Genomic DNA, 7,743 nt, shown 5'->3' on the forward strand with positions numbered 1-7,743 from the left:
GACCGGTGCACAGAGTTCAGACCTGCCGAAAGGAGATTTCCATCTTCCAGGCCATTGGTCTCGTTCCATCCCAGCGAAATCCAGCCCAGGGCGTTCGCCTGTCCATGATCGCGCTGCGGGGTCGTTCCCTGAGCCGGGAAACCCACCCTTAGCGGTCATCCCCGTAGCAGCTCTGGTTCGGCACTGGTTCTGACCCGGTCCGCCTGTCTACAATTGCATAAGCACTTTCTGGACTGGCCATGGAGCTGGGGGTATTTGCACGACGTCCTCCGAGCCTGCGCTGCCGCCTGGGCACCCTCGTGCTTGCGCTGCCTGTCGCCCCGCAGGCCTCACTGTTCTGGAGTCACAGTGCCTCAACTGAGTCCGTCCGTCAGCCCGAATTCTTGCTGGTGAGCGGGATAGGACTTGCCCTCAATCTGGACCACGCCCTCTCTGTTCACTGGCTCCGCCCCCGCCCAACTGGCCCCATCGATTTAGTGCCTTGTTTCCCTTCGGTACCCTGGCCCGACCCTTACACTATAGTCCCCGCCCCAAGGATGTGACCCGCCCATTCCTACCTTCCTCCGCCCTCTCCCAGGCTCCTACTACCCTCCATCTGCCAGACCCCGCCCCTGCATTTATTGACCCCGCCCCTTCTGTCTCAGACACTCTCCCGAGTTCAACCGGTTGTCGGGTCCCAGAGTGTCTGGGGGTAAAAGTCCGTGACGCTTTGTCCAGCACCTCTTTGTAGTTTCGCCTTCGAGTCCTGCATGAAGTCTAGGTCTTCCTCAGTACCCCCTCTGGGATGGGGGCCCCGAGGTGGGTCCTGCGTGAATCCTGAATGGGGGTTGGGGGCAGTCGTACCAGCAGGATGTTGAGGCCATGACTCATGTCCGGGCAGAATCTCGGGGGCTCTCTGGATCTGATCAAGTGAGTGAGAGCTGGGGGCCAGCAGGAAAGGGACAGATCTCTCTCACCCCCTATCCCTAACGTTTCCACAACCGCAGCCTGCATTCACATGTAGGGCCCATTGCAGTCAGTGGCCTGTAATACCCGATCCGGAGCCCCCTCCCCTCTATGGCCATCAAGTTTCCCAGGGAAGACTCCTTGCCTCAGAACCCCCTGAGTGACCTGCCATATGAGAGACTCTGACTATTCCCACCGTTAGGACTTTCAGATACTGGTGGAGGCGGTGCTGCCCTATGTCAACCTTGAGCAGTGGGGGCCTGCCTCCACCCCATCCCCCTCAGCTTCCCCAACAGATGTTCCTTATCATAGCATCACCCGCATCTGGGACCTGGAGTTCCTACGGGGGGTGGGGGTGGGGGAAGGGGGCAGGGCGAAGTGGGAGGTGGTGGTGGTGGGAGAGGGCAGGGCAGAGCAAAGGGTCCTGATCCCCAAATGCCTTCCCTTGGGAGGCCCTCTGAGGGATGGAGAAACTGAGGCCTAGAAATGGTACTATTTGGCCATCAGCGAGGCAGCAGTAGAACCTACACATCAGCCACTCACTCCAGTGCAGCCAGCATCCACCTGCCCCAGAAAGGTATGACAAGACTCAAGACCTGCTCTCTCCAGATTGCCTGAAGGAGGGTCTTCACTTGTCCTCTGTCCATAGGGCAACTCTTCAGCACACTCTGGGCAGCATCCAAGAAGTAAGGTGGTCCTCTTGGAGCTCCCTCAAATCTGGAATTCCCTTGGTCACATGGAAGGGGGAGGAGCAGCTCCCAGGAGTAACCATGGCTATCCTGGGAGCTGGGAGTCTCTTGGAAATCCAGGAGACTCCTACACTACCTTCTCACCACTTTGTGTCTGTTGTTGCTGTGGTCCAGAATGGAGGTGGCATCCTGTCCCGACCTGCAGGACCTAGTTATTGCGTAGAACCCGAGGAGGACCGTACCTTGAAGAAAACATGGGCGGGAGAAAAGAATGGAGGCAAGACAGTGTTCTGATCAAGCCTCAAAATTTTATTTTCGAGCGGTTATATTTATACACTCAAGTGGAGAGGGCAGGGGCGGGACTGATCAGGGAAGAGAGTATTCGTTACAAGCTCATTGGCGTCCACCAGATGAGGTGACTTCTACCTGGCTGGTCAGAAACAGATGGTCTGTGCCAGCAGTTGCAGGCTCCCGCTCTGCAGGTGGCGGAATGGGGAACAAGGACACGGGAAATGACGGGTGCTTCACAGTGCCGTGGCTATCCAAAAGTTACAGCTAGCAGAGTTTGTTCTTGATAACAGGATGTGGTTATTATCTTCGGGTGCAGGCTTAAGGCTCCCGACATCTCCCTTTCTTTTTTAGAAAGGTGGGCTTTGACCGAGAGAGGGAACAGAGGCCCGACTCCTCCCGTGAGCTTTTAATGAACCCACCAGCTATGGCTCTTGGTATCTTTTGGGGAGGAGAGGCAGAGCCGGTTTGTGTAATATTAATATGATACCAACCTCTATGCAAGTCAGGCATGTTCTCAGGAAGGACTAGAGAAGGCACAGAAGGGCCCTTCCTTGCGGTGCTTTGCCCGTCACTCTGCTCGGTGCCCATACCTCTAGACCCTCGTCCAAGGGTGAGGTAGGCATGTCTCTAGTTTCATGCCGCCCCATGTGTGGCGGGGAGCTAGGCCTTAAAGAAGTCGATGCAGGCGCAGGGGTGTATTAGAGGGGTTAAGATTTCTAGGGTGCCGGGGATCTTGTTCCACATCGTCATCATCCTGAGTTGTCAAGTGGTGGTAGTGGACGGCAACAGCTGGTTTAGTTAGTTGATCAACCTGTGCTTTAATAAAAGCAGTTAGTTTTTGCACTGCCCAGGGGCCAATCGACAGTAAAAGGAGGAACCCTGCTAGAGGTCCGAGAATAGTAGGAAGTAGGGTGGACAGCCAGGGGGTTTTAGAGGCCCAACTTTTATACCAGGCCTCTTCTTTTTCTCTTTGTTTCTGTCGGGTCTCTAGGTTTTTCTTTATTTTCTCAATACTATTTTGGACTAGGCCTGTCTTATCCTTATAAAAGCAGCATTCTTCTTTAAGAGCGGCACATAGACCACCCTCTTTGAGGAAGAGGAGGTCAAGACCGCGGCGATTTTGTAGAACCACTTTGGAAAGCGAAACAACAGGTTCCATTAGGTTATCGAGGCCTTCCTGTAAATTTTGAATGTCCTTATCTATAGCCAAACTAAGAGTATGGAATTGTTGATTTGTTGTGATTATAGAGGCAATGCCGGTCCCGGCTCCGGTGGCCCCCAACCCCAAGAGGACTGCCAGAGTGATGGCAGTTACAGGTTCCCTTTTGACACGCGGGGCGCTATGATAAAAGGGAATCAAATCTTCAGGAGGATGTATTGAGACCTTAGGTATTAGCACAACTAGGACACAATATTCATGATTTTCTACCAATAACTGGGGGACAATAGACAGGGTTATTCCAAAAGAGCAAGCAAAATACATTCCTTGGGGAGCAACAAGGAAATGGTGTTGTGTTAGAGGCGTAAGGGAGGTATTGCAAATAGGCAACAATTCAGGGGGAAGAAGCAATGAGGTACTATGAATGCAGAGGCCAATTCCTGACAACTGGGCCAATGTGAGCCCAGGAGAGGACTCAGAAAAGGGAGAGTCCACCCAGCGTGTCTGCCGTGAATCATTGGTATAGGTCATGTCTGGCGAGACAGTTGCAATGCCTTCATAAAAAGGGGGAACAGGGGAAAAACACATCCAGCAATCCTCATAGGTCGAGGTGTTAAGGGATTGTGCAGTGGCATTAGCTAGGGCCTTTAAGGGCCTCACCTGTGGAAGGCCTAACGGGGGGCAAACGGGCTTGATAGGCAGTGCTCTGGGGAGGGAGAGGAGTATTCTCCCGGAGGGGTGTTTGGGGGCTTTGCGGCCGAGACAGGGCTTTATTTGGGCCTAAAACAATTTTTGGTTCAGTATTAGGTGTGGAGCGAATTAATTTCACCTTGAATGTGAACCCTGGATCCATTCCAATTGCATCAAGTCTCAGGCCCCATTCATGTCCCCTTGTCCATGCCACAAGGGGTGCTCTTTTTCCTTTATCGGTAAAGGAAATAAGAAGGGGAGTACACCACCCTTGGGTTCTATGAGTATTTTTGCATTCGGGGGTAGCGGTCACATTAGGCTGGGAATTATGCCAGCCCTTTTTAACTATAATATAATCCCATGTGGAGACAGGGTGCCAGTAGGCGTCACCAGTGGTTTCACATCCCCAAGAAGCACAATAGAAAGAATCTCTAAATCCACATTGGTGATTAAGGGTCCGGCTTCTGTGCCCACCTGGGCAAACATAGAAATCAGGTTCTCTGAGGGTGGATCTCCCTCGGGCCGATCCACACCCTCCCCTCCAGCGACCAGCTTGGCTACCCTCAGGGAGCCAGGAGAGGGGGAGCTAAGATCTGCCCGGTATGGGGAAGTGAGCATAGTCGGGCAACATGTCCAGGTTGTCCGCAGCGGAAGCAACACCGAGCGGCAACGGGGGTATTTTGGGGAACAGGAGTGTTACTATTAGCATGTTGCATTATAGCCCCGATGGCCAACTTTATTTGATGGGCGGTGGAGTCGACATCATTGCACAAGCGAATCATCCCATGAATATCGAGATTTCGGAGGTGCCCCTTTAAAGCCGCTTTACAGGCAGCATTAGCATTTTCATAAGCAAGCTGTTTTACAAGTTTCCCTTCCCCGTCCTCTGGCCCTAGGACGCGCTCCGCAGTTTCCTGTAAACGTGCAACGAACTGGGAGAAAGGTTCATGGGGCCCCTGAACTATTTTGCTTAAGGGCATGGTGACCGAACCTTTTGGAGGAATGGCTCTCCAGGCCCCGATAGCAGCGGCCGCTGTTTGACTAAGGATCCCAGCGGACAAACTGCGTTGTTTACGCTCAGAGGCAAAGTCTCCCCTCCCACATATCTTATCAGCAGTCCAGGTGGCCATGGGAGACCGGGGATTTTTCTGGTTGCGCATTGCCTGAGTTTCCCCCCTGTCAAAAAATTCTGCTTTCCAAGTTAAAAACTCTCCCCTACTCAGCACAGATTGGGCCACTCTTGTCCATTCTCCCGGCAACAGAAAGCCATCACCAGGCAAACTTTCAAGTATGGACAAGGTAAAGGGAGCTGTAAGGCCATAGCTCTTTATAGCACTGTGTAAATCTTTGACAGTTTTAAATTTTATCCGTTTTACAGTAGGCAAAAGGTTCTGATAGTCTCCCTCATTTTCAGAATCGTTATGTGGGTCTTTCCCTTCTTCCTCAGATTGTGCCACATCGTCATAAGCTGGGTCATCAGGTGTGCTGGCTCTAGGGGCCTCTTGGGCGTCAGTAGACGCCTCCTGAGTTGTATCCGGGTCCTGTGAGGGTTTGGTACCGGATCGAGTCATGATGGGGAAAACAAAGGGTTTGGCCCGGGGTCCCTTAGGGGGCTTAGATTGAGGCCCCGAAAAAATAGAATTTTGTAGAGCGGAGACTTCTAATTGTAAATTAGCCAATTCACTCTGTAAAGTAAAGACGCTTTTGAGGCTTTGAATTTGTTGTTGCAGTTGTTTCTTTGTCTCCAAAAAGGGGTCAAGAACCGCCTGAGGGATATGGAGGGGGTTGTAAGGAGGGGGGCACGTGGCAGGCCTCCCTGCAGCAAAAAAGGTATGAGATGAAGGCCAAACAGGCTCATGATATTTGGCGGCCTCGTCCTCCAGAACAGTTGCATCTCCGGGATCAAGGGGTTCAGGGCCGGGTTTTGGTATTATGGGGTATATTTGGGGAAGAGGGTCTCCGAACGGAGGCGAGGGCTCTACGTCCACGACTACAGAAGGACAGGGGGAAGAGGTAGCTCCACCTTTAACGGATGGGGGACGAGAGAGCTGTTTGAGCGTTTCAGTGGCTACCGATAGCAGCTGTCTCTTATTACTATCAGTTTCGGCCCCTTCAATGATATCTCGAATGAGTCCCCAATAACTGAGACAACTAACGGGGACAGCATTTGGTCCCTCTTTTTCCAGTAATCTATTTAAATCTTTTCCTACTTTTTGCCAACTCAAGGGATGAATATCTGGGCCGCTAATAATGAACCACGGACATTTTTCATCAACAAAACAGAAAAAACTAACCAAATCCTTTTTCTTAACCCGAATTCCTCTCTCCCTTAACGACTTCTTTATCTCTTTGATAAAGGTCTCCTCTCTGGAGATTGAATGGCCCATGTTAAAAATGGGACAGCAATGACTTTCCCGCCATTCCGACGTCTGGGGGTCGCAGCCGCCGGGAAGGCACTCCTAGGTGCGTGCACGCCTTTCACGAATTACGCTGTCCGGTAAAGGTCCGTGCCTCGCGCCCCACGTTGGGCGCCACTTGTCCCGACCTGCAGGACCTAGTTATTGCGTAGAACCCGAGGAGGACCGTACCTTGAAGAAAACATGGGCGGGAGAAAAGAATGGAGGCAAGACAGTGTTCTGATCAAGCCTCAAAATTTTATTGTCGAGCGGTTATATTTATACACTCAAGTGGAGAGGGCAGGGGCGGGACTGATCAGGGAAGAGAGTATTTGTTACAAGCTCATTGGCGTCCACCAGATGAGGTGACTTCTACTTGGCTAGTCAGAAACAGGTGGGCTGTGCCAGCAGTTGCAGGCTTAAGGCTCCCGACAACTGGGTAGATAGATGATGGCTACATGGGGTTTGCAAGATATTATCTGGTCATGTGGAATTTGCCACTTGGTATTTCACAGTGTAAATGTGGAGCAACACATCTCCAAACCAGGTCTTGTCTTGAATTCCCCAGGCCACCATTGCCATGTCCCCAGAACAGGCTCTCCCTGGGTGTTGACCACGCTCCTGCCTTCCATGCAAGCCACCAATGGGAAGGGTGGCCTGTCCTCTTAGGTTACCCATGCCTTGCTCCAACCACAGGGGCATTTGGAGCCAAACAACTCTTGTTCTTGCAACGTTAGAGGACAAATATTTTTAAATCATTTATCCTAGAACAAGAATAAATGGTAATAATAGTACATTCAGTCTTAGGATTTTTTTCCTCTGTTCCTCTGAAGCATTAAAAAAAAAAATTTCCATTTAACTTTAGCTCACTCTTGAATATTCAACTAATCATTTTCCGAACACCAGGGAGAGGAGTGTAAATAAGCTATAGTCCTTATCAACAGTGTCAATAAATTTAGAACCCCAGCTAACTGCTAACATTCTGCCTACTTATTCTTTCAGAAGCTGTAAGGAGACAGTCAACTCTAAGTGTTGTCAGAGGGGAATCCTGGGGAGCATTTTGGGGACATTACAACTCTCTGATTATCTGCCATCCTTTGGTTTTATTTCCAGTCTCTATGCTATAGGGTAATATTGGCGCAAGCCAATCCAACGGGCTCTACCATGAAACAAATGCCCTTGCCAGCTGCTGACTTCTAAGGGAGGGAATTCCACGGGATTGAATAGTTGCCAACTTTTCTCCTTTCTTTTCTTTTTATCAAGAACCCTGTCTTTTAGGGACTGTGCTTAAATGCTCTGCCAGGAGCATCTCGTACCCTATCTCCCATCACTGAAGGATACACAACAATGTATCAGCACAGTTGCTTCTTTTACCTATTGTAAACCAAAACACAGCAAGCCAATTTTACAGCTAGCGGAGAAGTGCCTGTGTCTTGATGAAACTCATCTTTAGTTTCAGATGAAGGAAATTTGAGCGGGAATAAGGAACATCTTCTGTCAATGCCATTTCCACCGTGTTGCCATCACTGAGCAGGGCACGTCCCAGGAGCTCAGAAGGCAGAGAGTCCTGTGG

The 7,743-nt window shown here is 50.9% G+C and overlaps 1 protein-coding gene across 1 annotated transcript in view; it reads left to right on the forward strand.

Moving 5' to 3' along the window:
* Positions 1-378: 378 nt before the first annotated feature.
* The window catches only part of COX4I2 (cytochrome c oxidase subunit 4I2), a 13,507-nt gene continuing 6,142 nt past the window's right edge, over positions 379-7,743 (forward strand). The window contains exon 1 of the mRNA XM_039864012.1: positions 379-389. The gene's annotated coding sequence lies outside the window, so the exon portion shown is untranslated. The remainder of the gene's footprint in view (positions 390-7,743) is intronic.

The sequence above is a fragment of the Pteropus medius genome, unplaced genomic scaffold, assembly GCF_902729225.1.
Source record: "Pteropus medius unplaced genomic scaffold, Ma_sr-lr_union100, whole genome shotgun sequence".
NCBI classification, from domain to species: Eukaryota; Metazoa; Chordata; class Mammalia; order Chiroptera; family Pteropodidae; genus Pteropus; species Pteropus medius.